General features: G+C 43.5%; 1 pseudogene; it reads left to right on the top strand.

The window, feature by feature from the left end:
- Positions 1–12,512: 12,512 nt before the first annotated feature.
- LOC125914215 (adiponectin receptor protein 1-like) lies at positions 12,513–13,768 on the top strand (annotated as a pseudogene).
- Positions 13,769–17,523: the final 3,755 nt, after the last annotated feature.

Here is a 17,523-nt window from a genome sequence, read left to right as displayed (position 1 = left end):
TGAGCATATCTAAGGCACAAATCATTTAACAAACTACAGAGCAGGAAAAAGTCAAAAGAAAAAGTAAGTGACGGATATTTATTTTCTCAAAACCGAAACCCTTGGTACACTGATTTTTTTTTCCCCTCCACATTCCCAAATGAAGCCAACAACTCGGCCGGGCGGGAGGAACTTGTGGCACGAAAGACTGAACCAAACGGCAAGGAGATTTTGTGTTTTCTCATCCCGCAGGTCTCTGAGAGCCAGTGTGCGTTTGGGAGGAAGGGAAGGAAAAGAGTAGGGAGGGAAGTTCCTATGAATGAAACTTGAAGCCAACCGTTTATGCTGATTTTTTACCTGTCAAGTTTCAGAGTCTTTCTATTATTGCAGGAGCGCAATCCGCTTTCCTGGCATAAAGATGAGTAACATCTATTCTTCCTAAGTCAAAATCCCAGATTTTACTGAGGAAATCTGATCCCGTCCACGGTGCCACAGTGAGAAATTCAAGTCACAAAAATTCATCTACCAACAGAATCTCAGGCCAGGCGGAAACACAGTGTGGCTCCCACTATGGGCTCGCTCCCAAGAACGAGAGCAGCCCTTCTAATGAGAAGCACTGTCATTATCACCTGTTATCCGCCACTGGCCACAGGAGTGGGGAGAGAGACTGTGTCCCCCTCCTGCCTGCCAGCTCTGCAGCCTTGGGTAGACATCTGGCCTTTCTGAACGTCTCTTTCTTTGGGGGGAAGAAACAACCTATTTCACAGAGCTATGGTAAGAATTAAATGAAGCGAGGTACTTAGATGCATTAACAGTGTCTGGAACATAGGAGGTTCTCAATAAAATGGATTTATGCCTTCTTCTGACGTTCAGAACCGTTCTGACTCTTTGTGCTATGAAAAAGCACAACGACAGGCCTCCAGGCCACAGCAGCCAAGCCTCCCAGCAACTGGAGTCCGGAGACAAAGAGAGAGCCTGACTGTTAGGGTGCGTGATGAGCAAAGGTCCTTGAGAGCTGGAGAGAACTGCCATTTAGAGATTAGATACGCGGTTCTTCAATGAAAATGCAATCGATTCCCACCAGTACAGGTGGCACAGATACAACTGTGTTTCTCTTTTATTAGCGCTGGTTCACTCTCCACCATAGAGTATCTACATAGCAGCAAAGTCTAGTAGCCCTTCAACAGGAACTGAAGCTGGGGGGCTTCACAGCCTCCCATCACTTGCACACACACACCCAGAAGCTCCCTCAGCAAGGAAGTGCTGTCTGGGGGCTGATTCCCCTCCTTCACATCAGCTCTGGGGCACACTTCACAGCACTGTCCCTTATAAGGCACCACTTAGGCTAGAGAGTAGACTGATGTTCTAAACACTGCAATGCTCCAGGGAAAGTGGGCAGCCTGTGGGTTTGTATATCTGGTGGTATAGCTGAGTGCTAAGCCTGTTTCAGCTCAAAGTCCACAATACTATAGGCCTACGAGAATAAAGAGTAAGAAAGGTACTAAAGGAGAAATAATTACTCTAGAATGCGGAGAAGCCAGACTTAAGGCAGTTGGCACAGTTAAAGAGGGGATGGCCAAAGAGTTTTAATCCTTCAATTATTTATAAGATACAGATAAAGCATGTCTTTTGATTAAAAAAAAAAAAAAAAAAAAAAAAAAAAGCCTGCAATTCCAGCTTGCTTTCACGACCAGGACCATAGGGCAGAAATCATGTGCAGGCCAGGAAAAGAAATATCCCAGCAACATGTACCAAGAGCCTGTGATGTGACAGGCTCTGCACTGAGAACTGGGTGATAATGATGTCAGGACATCACAAACTGAGAAAGGCAGCTTTGAAGGAGCTAAGGCACATGTGCAGGGTATGGAAACACGCGAAAGGGGCATTCAATGTCATCAGTGGATCGAGAGCATCTTCCTCAGATAGGATGCCGGAGCTGAGGCCCCAAGGATGGGCAGGAATTAACTAGGGAAAGAGGATGTAGAGAAAAAGGTTTTTTAGCAGAAGGAATAAAGAGGTCTTTCTCAAAGTATTAGCAGTTTGGCTCTGGTCCCCTCTGTCCTCCATACTTAGCTTTGATGAGCAAAGAAGTGAAGGTAAGAACACTGATTATCTGGAAATCTCAGGATCCAATCTCCCCCTTGCCAGTGGGATGGGGTCAGGCACAGCAGTCAAGTCCTTGGATAAAGATAAGAGAGCTACAGAGAAGTCAGTTAGTTTGTGCCCGTGTTAAGGGTCAATCTCCTGAATCTGTCACCCAAAAAAGATGAAAGAATGGGAGGAAGAGCTGGTCTGTCATCCTCATTTCTGAAGTAGAGCAGGAGAAAGACAAGAGAGAAAGAGAGAGGAAGAGGAAGGGGAGAGCAGGGTTGAGAACAAGGAAGGTTGTGAAGGATATGTCTTCCACTATTAGTGGTTTGGCTTTAAAAAGTAAAAATTCTCTTCTAAATCAAAAAATCAATAAACAAAGAAGGTAAGTGCCAAATGGAGGGAGAGATCGTGAAAAATCGGTTAAGTTCCTCAAACTACCTACTAATTAACTATCTAATTAAAGATAATTATCTTTACAATGAAAAGATCTGGCAGTTATCTAAACCAAATGATCGAATTTGGCATCATTAACAGTGGGACAAGCTGACATTATGTACCTCTGATGTGACTATCCGTGAAGCACACCCACCAAAAATGCTGACCCTAAATGTTATCAATGCCTTCTAGGCCCAGCATGGTTTACAGGAAATACAGGGGACAGAGAAACATGCTAGCCACCACCACAAGAAAACAAATACAGAATGCGGGACGTTCTTCAAGACAACTGGCCCTGTCACTTCCGAAAGTCAATGGCAAGGGGAAAAGGTGAAAGGATTATTCTCTTTGGCATGAAAATGACATAATGGTTATGAAAGTAAATATATTTTTAGGAATATAATGTCACGATGTCTCCAACTTTTTTTCTGAACCATACAAAAGAGAGACAGGTACCTAGAGCAAGGGTGGCAAAAGTTAACAAATATCAACTGCAGGTGATGGCTATAAACGTGATGGCTGCACCATTATTTCATATTTTCTCTGTTAAAATTTTTAATCATAAAAATGTTGGGAAAAAATGGAAAATGAAAGACCCACTTCCCAACTTAAAAAAGAAAAGGACTAAAAGGAAATTCTCAAATACCAAATAAATGGTCAAATTCAGGGAACGATACATTCACTAGAGAGCACAGAAATGAAAATTAAAACACCTGAGATACCATTTTTTGCCTATCAGATTAACGAAGATTTTTAAAAGCATAGTAATAATGGTACATGATTTTTTTTTTTTTTAAGTACAGTCATTCTGGAAAATAGTTTGGCAGCTTCTTATGATGTTAAACATATCCTTACCTATGACCCAGCATTTACCCAAGAGAAATGAAAACACATGTCCAATCAAGACTTGTACATGAACATTAAGAGCAGCTTTATCCACAATGAAGATGAAAACAACAAAATGAAGACAAGCCAGCTGTCTATCGACAGGGGAATGGATAAAACAAACTGTGGTATATCCGAGCAACAGAATATTAACTATTGATACATACAGCAACACAGATGAATCTTAAAAACATTCTGAGCACAAGAAATCAAGCAAAAACAGTACATACTGTATGATTCCATTTATACAAAACACAAGGAAAGACCAAGCTAATCTACAGTGAGAGAGCAGATGGGGGACGGGAAGAATGCCTGGAAAAGGTACAAAGGAACCTTCTGGGCTGATGGAAATGTTCTGTATCTTGACTACAGTGGTTATATACGTGTATACATTTGTCGAAACTGTTGAAGTGTACATGTAAAAGGGTGAATTTTATTGTTTACATATTAAACCCCAGTAGAGTCAAATTAAACTTTCAAATTACAGTAAGGACACCCAGACTTGGAAAGGATGTAGGGAGTGGGGTCTCTTACATACTGCTGGTGGGAACACCGACTGATGCAACTTTTTCTTTCTTTTTCGCTAACAGCTGTGTTGGGATGTAATTCACATGCCACACAATTCACCCATTTAAAGTGTACAATTCGATGATTTTTAGTCTAATTGCAGAGAATGGTGCAACTATCACCACAATCAATTTTACAACGTTCCCATCACCTCAAAAAGACATGCCATCCCCTCAGTCATCACCTCCCAATCCTGAACAACTATCAACCCACTTTCTATCTCTAAATGTGACATTTCATATAAATGGGATCACATAATATGTGTTCTTTTGTGACTGGTTTCAACTTAGCATAATGTTTTCAAGGTTCATCCATGTGACAGCAAATATCTTCTTCCTTTTTATGGCTGAACAATATTCCATCATATGGATCCATCACATTTGGTTTATTTATTCACGGATGGGCATTTGGGTTGCTTGCACCTTTGGGCTATTTTGAATAATGCTGCCATGAACGTTCGTGTACAAGTTTTGTACAGACAGATGCTTTCATTTCTTTTGCATAGACACCTAGGAATGCCAACTCCTGGGGCAAATGGCACATGTATGTTTAACTTTTTGAGGACTACCAGAGGGATTTCCACAGTGGCCGCACCATCTTACATTCCCACCAGAAACGTACAGAGGGTTCCAGTCACTCCACATCCTTGCCAACGCTGGTCACATCCTAGTGGGTGTGAGGCAGTATCTCTGTGGTTGTTTCAAGTTTCATTTCCCTAACGATTAATGGTATGGAACCTCGTGTGTTCTCATGTGTTTATCGGTCATCCCTGTATCTTTGAAGAAATATCTATTCCAGTCCTTTGCCCACTGTTTAATTAGGTTGTTTGTCTTTCTCTTTCTGAGCTGTAGTTTTTTTGATATATTCTAGATAACACATCCATTATTAGATACAGGGTTTGCAAATATTCTCTCCCATTCTGGGGGTTGTCTTTTCTAGTTGGTATAACTTTTGAAATCCAGTCTGGTAACACATATCAAAGAGTTCAGTATATAGTTTATCTTATAGTTTTACTTCTAAGAATTTATCCTAATAAAAGAATTAAAGAAGTGGAATGAGAACTGCTAATGAACAAGAACATTCACCATAGCACTACTTAAATTGGATCTCAATCCTTTCCTCACACCATAAACAAAAACGAACTCCAAATGGATCACTGTCCTATATGTAAGAGTTAAAACTATAAAGCTTCTTGAAGAAAATATAGGAAAACTTTGGAAACCTTGGGTTTGGTACAGATTTCTTAAATAGGTCACAAAAAGCATGAACTACAAAAAAAAATGGATACACTGGACTTCATCAAAATTTAAAACTTTCACTCTTCAAAAGATGGCTGAAAATGACAGTGCGGGTCTATTTTTACCTACAAGGGTACAGAAAAAAAAATAAAAAGGCACAATAACAAAATAACAGGGTATATAACTCCACAAAGAGTGTTTCAGAGGATTCCGCTCTTTTCTTCCTATCTTCTAAAATGTCTGAATTCTCCATTTGACAATGACTACACATTTTTTTTTAATTTTTAAAAATGTTTATTTATTTTTGAGGGAGACAGAGAGAGAGAAAACAAGCGGGGGAAGGTCAGAGAGAGAGGGAGACATAGAATCCACATCAGGCTCCAGGCTCTGAGCTGTCAGCACAGAGCCTGACGTGGGGCTTGAACGCACAAACCACAAGATCACGACCTGAGCCAAAGTCAGACACTTAACCGACTGAGCCACCCAGGTGCCCTTCTTTTTATTTTTTATTTATTTATTGTTTTGGGGGGTGGGGAGGAGCAGAGGGAGGGAGGGAGGGAGGGAGGGAGAGACAGAGAGAGAGAGAGAGAGGGAGAATCCCATGCAGGCACCACGCTCAGCACGGAGCCTGACTTGGGGCTCATTCCCACGACCCTCAGATCATGACCTGAGCCGAAATCAAGAGTTGGATGCTCAAACGACTGAGCCACCCAGATACCCTGCCAGTGACTATGTATTTCTATACAATGAGGAGGAGAGCTGGAGAGGAACCTCCACAAAACTATTTCTGTTTTGAAAAAGGGAAAAAGGGAATTTCCATCTCATAATTAATAGAAAATAATATTCAGAGTTTACCATGTTGATTTAGGAGTTTTGTGAGGGTTTTTTTTTTTTTTTTTGGACACATTTCAAAAATAAGAATACATTGTAATTTTATTAAGAGTGTAATATCTTTGCCCTTTTTCACGGATAATTTCTATTATACACTCAAGTTAATCTGTCAACAACTTTCAGTGACGTAGATGGATAATAATGGCTTAAGGTTATTCTGTAAAAAAAAGTTTACAATGCACAGCACTATCTCACAACCCTCCAGGGCTTGTTATACAGAAGTAAAAATAATTCAAGACAGTTAATAAAAGTCTGCGTACTTGACTCGGAGTCTCTAGACCCTCACTAAGTTAATTACTCTTATTTTACACTCCATTTAACAAGTTACGCAAACCAGCAGAAAACGGGAGGCACCAGACAAACAGGGAGGGTAAGCGGCAAATCCAGTGCAGAGCAGGTAGCAGCCAAGAGCCCAGAGGAGACGATGATTAAAGATCTGAAAACTGACTCACAAGAGAGCCAAAGATGGTTGAGTAGAGAAGCAAATATACCTTTGCTGTACAAGAAGGTCAGGAAGTGACCATAATGAAACAATAAATAGTATTTGGAAACAGGTGTCTAGATAATTGAAAGCTATATGCTCAGTACATTCAAGAAAGCCAGTCAAGATTATTATGTATTTGAGAGAGATTTCCACTTTTGATTAAAAACGGCTAATTTTGTTAGAGATGATTAACAAAATAAACAACGGCAATCTGGAAAACTACTTTATTATCAAAGGAAGCTCTATGCGTTAAGAGAAGGGCAAATAACTAAGGTATTTTTGGAAACGTATTTTAATAGCTACCCAAGTTTAATGCCGTTCAGAGGACTGAACTAAAGAAGTAATTTAGATCCGCTGACGGATTCTTCTGTGCTCCTCAGAATGCACCATGTAGGTGGTTCCCAAGACCAACTCCGAGTAAGAACTAACCCTGTGGACAAGACCATTTTCTATCTGGCTCTGTCCATCACCTATAATCTCCTGGCTTTGCACCTCCGTCTATGAGAAAAAGCACTTTAACTTGGCTGTCTGGGGCCCAGGTCTTTAACAAAAATTTGTGTCATACCCTGCTTTTGTACTAAGCTTTTCAAATGCCACTCTGCAACCACACTGCATTTGGAGAGCTACCAGGTCCTATGCAGAGAAACTAAGCTCCTGACTTGATGAGGAAATGGAGTCTGATCTTCTCAGCGCTGAGGTGAGTTACCTCCACTACCACGTGAGTTCCTGCTGTCCACACCCCTGAGGCTGGCATTTCCACAAAGACAGCTGGATATGACTAATCTGACCTCACAAATGTGAAACTAAACGAGGGGTAGAAGCGAGCCAGTGCCACTTAAGTCAGCAGCAGAAAGAACCCAAACACGGAGTTCCTGCTCCCAGTCTGGACGGACTATGTTTGGGACTCCAGCCAGAGGAATTATTCACTCTTCAGATTAACTTTGTAGCTTGAAGTTAATGCATGACAGGGACAGATGCCAGGCCAAAAGGGCAGCCTGAAGGTCAGCCGGGTAGCAGTGACAGCAGATGGGTAGAGAAGGTGGTGTCCTGCACAAGGCAGGAGAGTGCCAAGTAAGGCTGAGGCCACAGGCAAGCAGCCTAATTCCTGGAGGCTCCATGCCAGGAGGCCATGATGGCTGTGACTCGGCTGGGGCCCAGGAGTGGCCTGGGATGCCCGCTGACCAGGAGGAAGCTGTCTATTCTGGAATGGTTAGCTAATCGCCTAAGATGCTGCTGAGCCAAGAGGGCAAAGGCAAGCAGGTTCTCCCCTCTGGACCAGGCAGTCCTCCCGCCTCCCCCCAGGAACGTGGCTGAGGTGGAAGAAAAGCGGCCAGTCTCAGAGCACTGAAGCGATTCAAACTGAATCAACTGGTGCTTTATTCAAAACAATGATGGCTTTGTCAGGAGACTGCAACAGGCCAACAAGAGCCAGCTGAAAAACCTGCCCTCCCCTCCTAATTTCTGCCCCCTAGTCCCCATGACTTTAAGACATCACACAAAAAAAGAGGGGAAAAAAGTACACACACAAACCAACAGCAGCCAACCCTTGTGATGCAACAGGGGCAGGCCAGCTGCCATTCAGAGATGACACATCACTGGAGCTGGCTGTTTTGCTGCCGTGGATCTCCTACCCAGGAGTCGGAACTCCTGGGACATAGCTGAGTCTCACTTACTGATATATTTCCAGTGATCCCAGCCAACAGAGAACAAAGGGCTGAAACATCGTGTTTCTATAGTGCTGTTGGGTCAATGTTCCAGTCAATTTGGGAGGGCGGCATACCCGAGACCTCAGTTAGAGCTACCAGGCTCGAGTGGCTGCCCCTCGCTTTACAAGAGCCTCAAAGCTGCTACCCCAGGACCCTCTAGGGAAGGAAACAGAAAGAGATTCTCTCTGCAGGAAAGAACTTGGAGGGGGCTGGGGTGGAACCAGCAGATTATAGTATTTTTCACACCACACCCAGCCCTGCTCACTTCATCCATATTTTACCAATCAGCAGCAATCATCTCAAGCATTGTACAAACACACCCATAGCTCCAAGGAGCCAGCAATAAGCACAAAAAAAAGAGATAAGCAAACAAAGCTATGGGGCAAAAAGCAGCTGGCTACATACTGGCCAAGCCAGCTCAACTGTAATCAAGAGGTCTCTGGTAGGCTGCACTAAGAAGCAACTGTAGGAGTGAAGAGCCATGTCCTTTCTCCCTGGCTCCTATGGATTTTGCTAACGAGAGGATGTGTCCTATTTGGTGTCGAGCAAATCCTAGGAACTTCATCTAGCTGTCCTGCATTAATCTGTGAGCAGCTTTCAACTTACTGGAGAAAAAAAAAGTGCATAGAAATTTTGAGATACTTAAATATCATTTAGACCACTTTGACTTCTTTATTGTAATCAAATACTTGGTCTTGTCAAAAGGATTCTAATAAAATGCTTTAGAGAGAGAGAGAAAAAAAGAAGCAACTGCAGGAAGACACGCATGCCACAGGTGAGTTTCCCCAGCACCACCTGCCTGCTGGTTCTCAGGTACCGCACAAGGACAACGTCAAGGACAAGAGAGAGGCTGAATTGATAACTGGGCCTTCCGCCAAGGTCTCTCATGAGGGAAAAAATTAAGAACTCCAAAGCTCAGGACTTGTCCAATGAATAGAGGACCAGCTTGAGGGAGTGCTAAGGAGGCTGGGGGCCAGGGCCTGGAGCTCTAAGCCAGAACGTGGCGGGTGGATGCGGATGCCACAAGGGGCAGCCTCCCCTTTCCGCTGAAGGGAGGGAGTCTTATGACTGATTCAGTTTTTCAAACATAACCGAGGTCCTCATGTCTTCGACCAGCCCCTCCACCACACATTCAGCCAGCAGCACAGGGGTGGGCTAAATGGAACCACAGAAACCCCACAACTGATCAAACCGACATGTAAAGCTGCAGAGATCATCTCTGGACTTGATGTGAAAGTATTTCAATTGCTTTCCAGCGAGTTGAATCAGCTCTTCCTTCCATGAACCAAGTCATACCAGTATTTTCTTTTGTAATTCAAAGGAAATGCATCCACACAGCTCCCCATCACATGTGGTGCAGACTCACAGTTGGAATTATAACCTTTCATAACACTCAATGCTCTCCTTGCGTCTGGATCGACAAAAAGCTAAGGGACCGCATTCACCTGCTCACGTCACTGCAAAGCGTAGCCTCGGGGGTCTGTCAACCAGCAGGCACAGCACAGACAGGCAAGCTGGGGCCTCAGTTCAGGTGTGCACGCTGCCGATGGGTGTGTCAAACACCATCCACTGAGTTCCCTGCCCTTCTGCAGGCTGTAGGGACACACGTGAAAATGCAGGGAGCATTCCTATCAGCAGCCCAGGGCACAGAACAAAGGGTGCTTTTCAGCTGCGTACCTGCTCACCTCCTTCCTCCACACACCCCTTATCAAGGGTTGGCAGGGTGTGACAAAGAGGTGGGGTGCCTAATGTGGCAATCCCAATTGCCTCTTTTTTTCAAGAGTCCTGCTGAGAGATTCTCAGGGTTGATGGTTATTTCTGTCAGGAAGGAGAGGGAGGGGGAGCATTTTCAGAGAAAGCAGCCACCCTGCAGTACGGTAATAGGGATGAACAGAACAAGGGCACAGAAACACCTTAAAGTTACACAAAAAATACCATGAAATATTCTCGATAACCAAGAAAAAGGGATTAAATAAACAATAGTACATCCACACAATGAAACACCATTCAGCCACTAAAAAACATTGCAGATGAATATTTTGGGGCCTAAAAAGGTGTTCATAATCTATTAAATGAAAAAACATATATACTCATCATGACAAAAAAAAAAAAAAGAAGAAGAAAGAAAGAAAAACAAACAAAAAACCCACAAGGTCTGGAAGGATAAACACTAGGGAACTGACAGTGGTTATCTCTGGGTGTGGGATTTTTTTTCCTGGAAGGAGGCCTGGAAATACAGTCAAATTTCAAAAAGTGAGGTGTTAAGCCTAAAAGAATAACTCCCCAACTTTTCAGGGAATGTATCTCAGCAGAAGCACTACACCTCTAATAAATACAAATTCTGTTTCAATCTGGCTTAGAAGCAGAAGTGATTGGCATTTAAGAACCATAAAGCTATTTGCCAACACCCTTATAGATCAGATCAAATATAGATGGAAATCTGAGAGCAGGAACAGGCTCAAGGGGGCAAGATGGCTGCCCAAGCCGTACCTTCATGTGTGAATGTGTGCGTTGGGGGAAGGTTCTAAAGGGGGTGCGTTTATTCTTTTCTTCACCACCTCAAATACACACACACACGTGCACATATACACACTAATACTGGGGAAGGGAAGTAGGAGGCACGTAATGTAAGGTCAAATGTGTAGGTTAGAAACTTTAAACAAAAGTACAGAGATAGGCCTCCTCAGTCTAACTTAAAGTTATAATTTTATTTCAACTACAACCAAATCAACTTATAGTTAAATTATCCCTTTCATCTCCTCCAGACTCCCCCTATGAAAACAGCCCCACCCCAACAAAGTATGGTGAATTTAAGGGGTGTAGTCTGAGATAGACTATAAAGCTAAGAATGACTTCTAGTCCAAGAATTTCACAAAATGGAGAATCGATCCTCTATCTCCCAGATAAGATCATTTAAAATAATTGGGGCGCCTGGGTGGCGCAGTCGGTTAAGCGTCCGACTTCAGCCAGGTCACGATCTCGCGGTCCATGAGTTCGAGCCCCGCGTCAGGCTCTGGGCTGATGGCTCGGAGCCTGGAGCCTGTTTCCGATTCTGTGTCTCCCTCTCTCTCTGCCCCTCCCCCGTTCATGCTCTGTCTCTCTCTGTCCCAAAAATAAATAAAAAACGTTGAAAAAAATAATAATAATAATTGCCCAAGCTCCTCCTAACTCAAAGTTAACTGTCTACTAGATGCATCTGTACCTCTGGGGTTTAACAGGCAGTCTTAGATTTTATATTCATTTATATTTTTATGGTCCTGTGACTTTAAACACAGCACAGGGCAGAGAGTACACAGTAAGAGCTAGAACACTAAAAATACTTTCCTTGTGCCAGAAGCTGACCTGTGGCAAACAGCACAACACAATCCTTCATCCAAGACTCACTTTTAAACTAGATTTAACCTAGCCTAAACCCATCTCCCCAGAATAACTAATACTTGAACTCAGACATTAAACTATAAATTGAAGCAAAATTTAAAAGTGGAGCTCACATATTAGTTCAGATTTCTTCCAATTCTTCAGCTATGCCCGATCTCGTTAACACTGGGCTCACATTCCCAAACACCAAGAATCACCTGAAGCTGAGTGACGGGTGCCCACCCTTAGAGCCAGCAAACATTCCACCACTCCCTATGGCCTTTCCATCCATCACTCAGGCCACATCAATTGCAGTTTTATGTTTACATGGTTTTTCACAATAAAAAAAATTTCTCTGTAACCACGACTTCATCAAAATGAGGAAAATACATGTTACAGATGGCTCATTCACTTCCTGGCCCTTGTGGGCATTTGTGTTTGTAGTCCCTGACTCATACGACGTTAACAGGAAAAAAAGGTCTTAACAGGATAATCTCAGAGACAGTGATCTGGCAAGCTAGAGGGCAAGCTGGAGAGGCAGGCCATTTTCCCAACCATTCTCTCATTTACTATATACAGAAGAGACAGAAGATAGCAAATTATGAAATTTCTAGACACTGACATATTTAGATCTTGAAGAGCATGTAGTCCAGTGCTTCCCAAGTCAGGCTTCCTAAAGAAAATGTTGAAAACCAGAAGCGTTTTAAGTACTCGTTTAAATGACAGCTCTATTGTGACATAATCTCCATGCCATGAAATTTTCCCTTTAAGAGTGTTCACGGGGGTAGCCAAAGATACGGGGCCGCTTGGCCACAGGATGTAGCGCGGGGGACTGTGGGCCCCGGCAGAGCCCGTCCACAGGACTGTTTACCATTACAGGGAGGTCTCTGTCCCCTGGGGCTGACACCCCCCCCCCCAACCTTTCCCCAGGCTGAAGCTGCAGGGTATTGAGGTACCAGCCAGATGTCTTCTCACAAAGGTTCTGGGGTGGCACAGGGCAATGCAGCTCCTGCCAGTGACAGGGAAATGGACACACTGGAGCTGGCAGAACTGGGACCCCTGCTAGAAGAAAAGGCAAACGAGTAACTGTCAACCCAGCCGAGACTGAAGGAGAGCAAGCACACCCAGCACCCCAGGAGGAGGAGGAGGAGCGGGTATAGATCCTTCCCCTGCAAGCCGACCACGCCATGGAGAAGATGCAGAGGAGTTTGTGCAGAAGGTCTGGGAGGGATGCTAGAGGGTCATCCCGTATGTCCCAGCCCGGCCTAGGACAACGACTACTTGCTACATGGCCATGGACCACCCGTGCCCTCCTGCCGGGTTTGCTTCAAGAGCGTTTCCCGCATCTGTACGGAAACTGGCAACATCTGGACCCATCTGCTTGGTTTTGTGCTGTTTTTCTTTTTGGGAATCTTGACCGTGCTCAGACCAAATATGTACTTCATGGCCCCTCTGCCAGAGAAGGTGGTTTGTGGGATGTTCTTTTTGGGTGCAGTGCTCTGTCTCAGCTTCTCCTGGCTCTTTCACGCCGTCTATTGTCATTCAGAGAAAGTCGCTCAGACTTTTTCCAAACCGGGTTATTCAGGGATTGCTCTACTGATTATGGGCAGCTTTGTCCCCTGGCTCTATTACTCCTTCTACTGCTCCCCACAGCCACGGCTCATCCACCTCTCCATCATCTGTGTCCTGGGCATTCCTGCCATCATTGCGGCACAGCAGGACTGGTCGGCCACTCCTAAGCACTGGCAGACAACAGCAGGAGTGTTCCCGGGACTTGGTTTGAGCGGTGTTGTGGCCACCATGCACTTCACTATTGCTCAGGGCTTTGTCAAGGCCACCACAGTGGGCCAGACGGGCAGCTACTTCTTCATGGCCGTGATGTATGTCACCGGAGCTGGCCTCTAGGCTGCTCAAATTCCTGAATGCTCCTTTCCTGGAAAACGTGACATATGGTTCCAGTCTCATCAGATTTTCCACGTCCTGGTGGTGGCAGCAGCCTCTGTCCACTTCTACGGGGTCTCCAACCTTCGAGAATTCCGTTATGGCCTAGAGGGGGGCTGTACTGATGACTCCTTTCTCTGAGCCTTCCCACCTGAGGGGTGGAGGAGGAACTTCCCAAGTGCTTTTAAAAATAACTTCTTTGTTGACACGAGAGGAAGAGTCTGAGTTGCCTGTTTCTAGAAGAAACCTCTTAGAGAATTCAGTACGAACCAAGCTTCAGCCCACTTCCATACCCACTGGGCGATAAACTACCCATTTCCCTAGCTGAGGAGGATGGGGAGGGTCCAAATCAGACATGCCCCGCCTCAGCAGTCCCCCTCGTTGGCAAGGGGGGACCGTCCCCTCACAGAGACAGCACTTCGAAGCTCATGTTGAGGTTTTACCCCTCCTCCAGCCATTTTGGGAAAAAATGACGGACTGGGACTCTTCAGAAATCCTGTTTCCAGAAGAAAATGTCCCTTCCTTACCCCCATCCTTACTTTGTTATCTGGCTTATAACAGGCCATCCATTTTTGTAGCACGCTTTTCAAAAACACTTAGAACCTGGTCCCATCTTTCTAGGGCCTGGATCTGCTTTTACAGCAGGAAGAACAAAGCCACCAACTTTTACATAGCCCGGATAATCATGGAAGTGTGTTCAGGCTTCCATGACTTTTAATTTTCTTTTAACCTGACTTTTAATTTTCTTTTCCTTGGCACGGTCATGTAAAATTAAAATGGGGTAAGATATTTAATACTTAATACTAAGCTTTAAAAAGAAACCTGCTATCATTGCTATGTATCTTGATGCAAAGACTATAGTGATAATAAAAGAAAGTACAGAAGACGCTTGGCATTCAAACAAAAAAATAAGTAAACAAACAAACAAATAAAAATAAAAGTGTTCACTGGGGTGCCTGGCTGGCTGAGTTGGTGGAGTGTGAGACTCGTGATCTCGGGGTAGCGAGTTCAAGTCCCACGCTGGGTGTAGAGATTATTTAAAAGTAAAATCTTAAAAATTAAAAACCAAAATACAATAAATGTGTTCATTGGTTTTTAGTACATTCACCAAGTTGATGATCACATCATCATTCTCTAATTTTGGAACATGCTCATTACTCCTTCAAAAACCTTACACCCATTAGCTGTGAGGATCCATTCTTCCATCTCCATGGCAACAACTACTCCACTCCTCTGTTTTATGAATTTACCTGCACATTTCAGATAAATGGGATCGCAACAGGTGGTCCTTTGTGTCTTGCTTCCTAGGATAACGTTTTTAAGGCCCACGCATGTTGTAGCGTATGTTGGAATTTCATTCCAAAAGTTGTCTTCAATATTTTTAAGAGTATTTATTTGCCCATGAATAAAGTCATGGTGGTCACTCTTTAAATAAACACATTTTTTTCCTCATTTTGTAAACAACAGAAAAAAATTCAAATATATAGAAAAATTGAAAAGTTATGTGGTGCACACCCATGAACCCACAACCTGGATGCGACAAGTAACACACAAATTCATCCATTCATCCATCTACCTTACTTATTTTTAAGCAGTGGTTCTCGAAGTGGGCTGGAGAGCCTGGGAGTCCCTGAGGACCTTCTGGGGGCCTGCGATGGCAAAACTATTTTCAAAATAATACTAAGGGGCTATTTTCCTTTTTCCATTTCCACTCTCTCAAGAGTGAATGGTGACATTCTGCAGACGTGTGACACCGCGGCCGAAGAAAGTAGAGGTGAACATCCAGCTGTCTTCCAACCAGACATTAGCTGAACAGCAGACAAGATTTGCAAGTGTGGAGAACAATGCCGCTCTGCTCATTTTTGCAGAAAACAATCATTTTCTACAAAAATGTTATTTATGTTAACACCTAATGGGTTCATTACTTTTTCCAGTGCTTTAGCAAATATTTTTAAATTCTCTGTTTTCATTTCTAGCATGGTAAACGTCAACAGCTATAATCCACACAATCAAAAGCTCTTTGGGCTTTTTCCAATATTTAAGAGCACAAAGGGGTCCTGAGACCAAAAGGTTTGAGGGCCGCTATTTTCAAGCATTTCGGAGTAAGATGCAGACATCTATATACTTTGTCCCTAACACACCAGCATGCGTAACACGTCAGCCAGAGTTCGACATTGGTCAATGTTTCCTTTTGTTTTGGTAAGATTTACACATAATGAAACGTACAAATTTTAAGTGTACCGTTCTCGTTCAATGAGTTCTGACAAATGTATGTGCAATCCCCTATCCAGATTACCCCCATCGTGGAAAATTCTCTTGTGCCTCTTTCCAGTCAGTCCCCACTCCAACCTCCTTCAGAAGCAAGTAGTGGTGTGATTTTTTTCACCTTAGTTTCAGCTATTCTAGAACTTCATGTAAATGAAATCATATCTGTTCTTCAGAGGAAGGGTTATTTAATTCAACATAATGTTTCTGAGGTTCATCGTGTTTTTGCACATACCAGTAATTTGACCTTTTTTTATTGCTGAATGCAAACTGTTTCTACAACAATCTCTCTCAAAAACATAAGGGCCATTGAAGATAAACGAGGTTGGTAACCGCGCCTCTAGTCTAAGCTCAATCCCAGCCCCTGCCTCCCCCCACCCAGTTAGACACAGTGGCAGGGAGGAGCTAGCCAGCGGCACCACCGTCCCGGAGCGCCAGCCCAATCACCCTTCTACCACAGTTCCTGCCATTTCCTATTCTCACCTGAGAAGAAAGTTCCCATCTCAATCTGTAAGAGAAGTTTATTACAGGAAATGGAAAATCAATACCAGATGATGGAGGTACTAGGCTTCCCTCAAAAACACGTCGGTCAATGAACGGACACACAAACGTGGTATGTTAATACACGGGACACTATTCAGCAAGCGCGAGGAATAAAATACAGATAGATACATACTGCCACATGGATAAACCTTGAAAACAGGGTTCTAAGTGAAAAAAGCCAGACATAAAAGGCTGCACACAGTATGGTTCCATTTATATGAAATGTCCAGAAAAGGCAAATCTAGAGACACGGAAAGCAGATCAGTGCGTGTCTGAGGCTAAGGTGGAAACTGGGATCAAACGTAAAAGGACCGGAAAGACCTCAGCGGGGGGGACGGAATCTAGTTCTGAAACTGGATTGGGATAATGACTGCACAACCGACAAATCGATAAACTGTATACTTAAGATGACTGCAATGCATGGTATATAAATTATACTTCAGTAACGTTGCTAAAAAATAACAACAAAAACTTGTCTGTGCAAGTAGATAAGAGTCCTGCTCCAAGGCAGAGAAAGACCTGTTTAATAATTCAAAGAACAAAGGAGGCATTTTAAAAGACCCTGCTTGCTACTCAACTAGAAAAGAGTCATGTAAAATAGCAAAGTAATACAATCATATGTTGTTTTAAGAATTCATTGAAAGTCTTTCGTTTTAATAAATAAAAGGGATTTATAAATTAACTTCCTCTAAAAGGCTCCATATCAAGCTCTGAGGGCAGGTCCCAAAGGCTCATCAGGAGACGAGGTAGCCCACTGGCAAATGGGCCAGTTACCACATCAGCACGGGACAAAGTGCTTTCGGTTGCTCTTTCAGAAGCTCGAATATTGGGTAAATTTTAATCTACAAACTAAGTTAATTCCCCTACTTTCTTCATAAGAAGCTATTTTTTGTCCTGATGGCCAAGTTTGTCTCATGGTGACAAACCAAAAGAGGGCACCTTCTTGCCTACGCCCACAAGCCACAGAGGGAAGGAACTGTAACAAGCGTTCAGAACGGATCCTCCTACTCCCAGAATTTTCCTCAACAGCAAAGCCATGCTACTTAAGCCTCATGGTTTCCCTCTTCAGTGCAACTAAAACTCCCAAACCTCTGTTTCTACCTGCAGCCTGGTTCTCTCTGCTGTCTCTTTACGAGCTCTC

Source organism: Panthera uncia (assembly GCF_023721935.1).
Source record: "Panthera uncia isolate 11264 chromosome D3 unlocalized genomic scaffold, Puncia_PCG_1.0 HiC_scaffold_8, whole genome shotgun sequence".
Classification (NCBI taxonomy): domain Eukaryota; kingdom Metazoa; phylum Chordata; class Mammalia; order Carnivora; family Felidae; genus Panthera; species Panthera uncia.
This window is presented reverse-complemented; position numbering and strand designations above follow the sequence as displayed.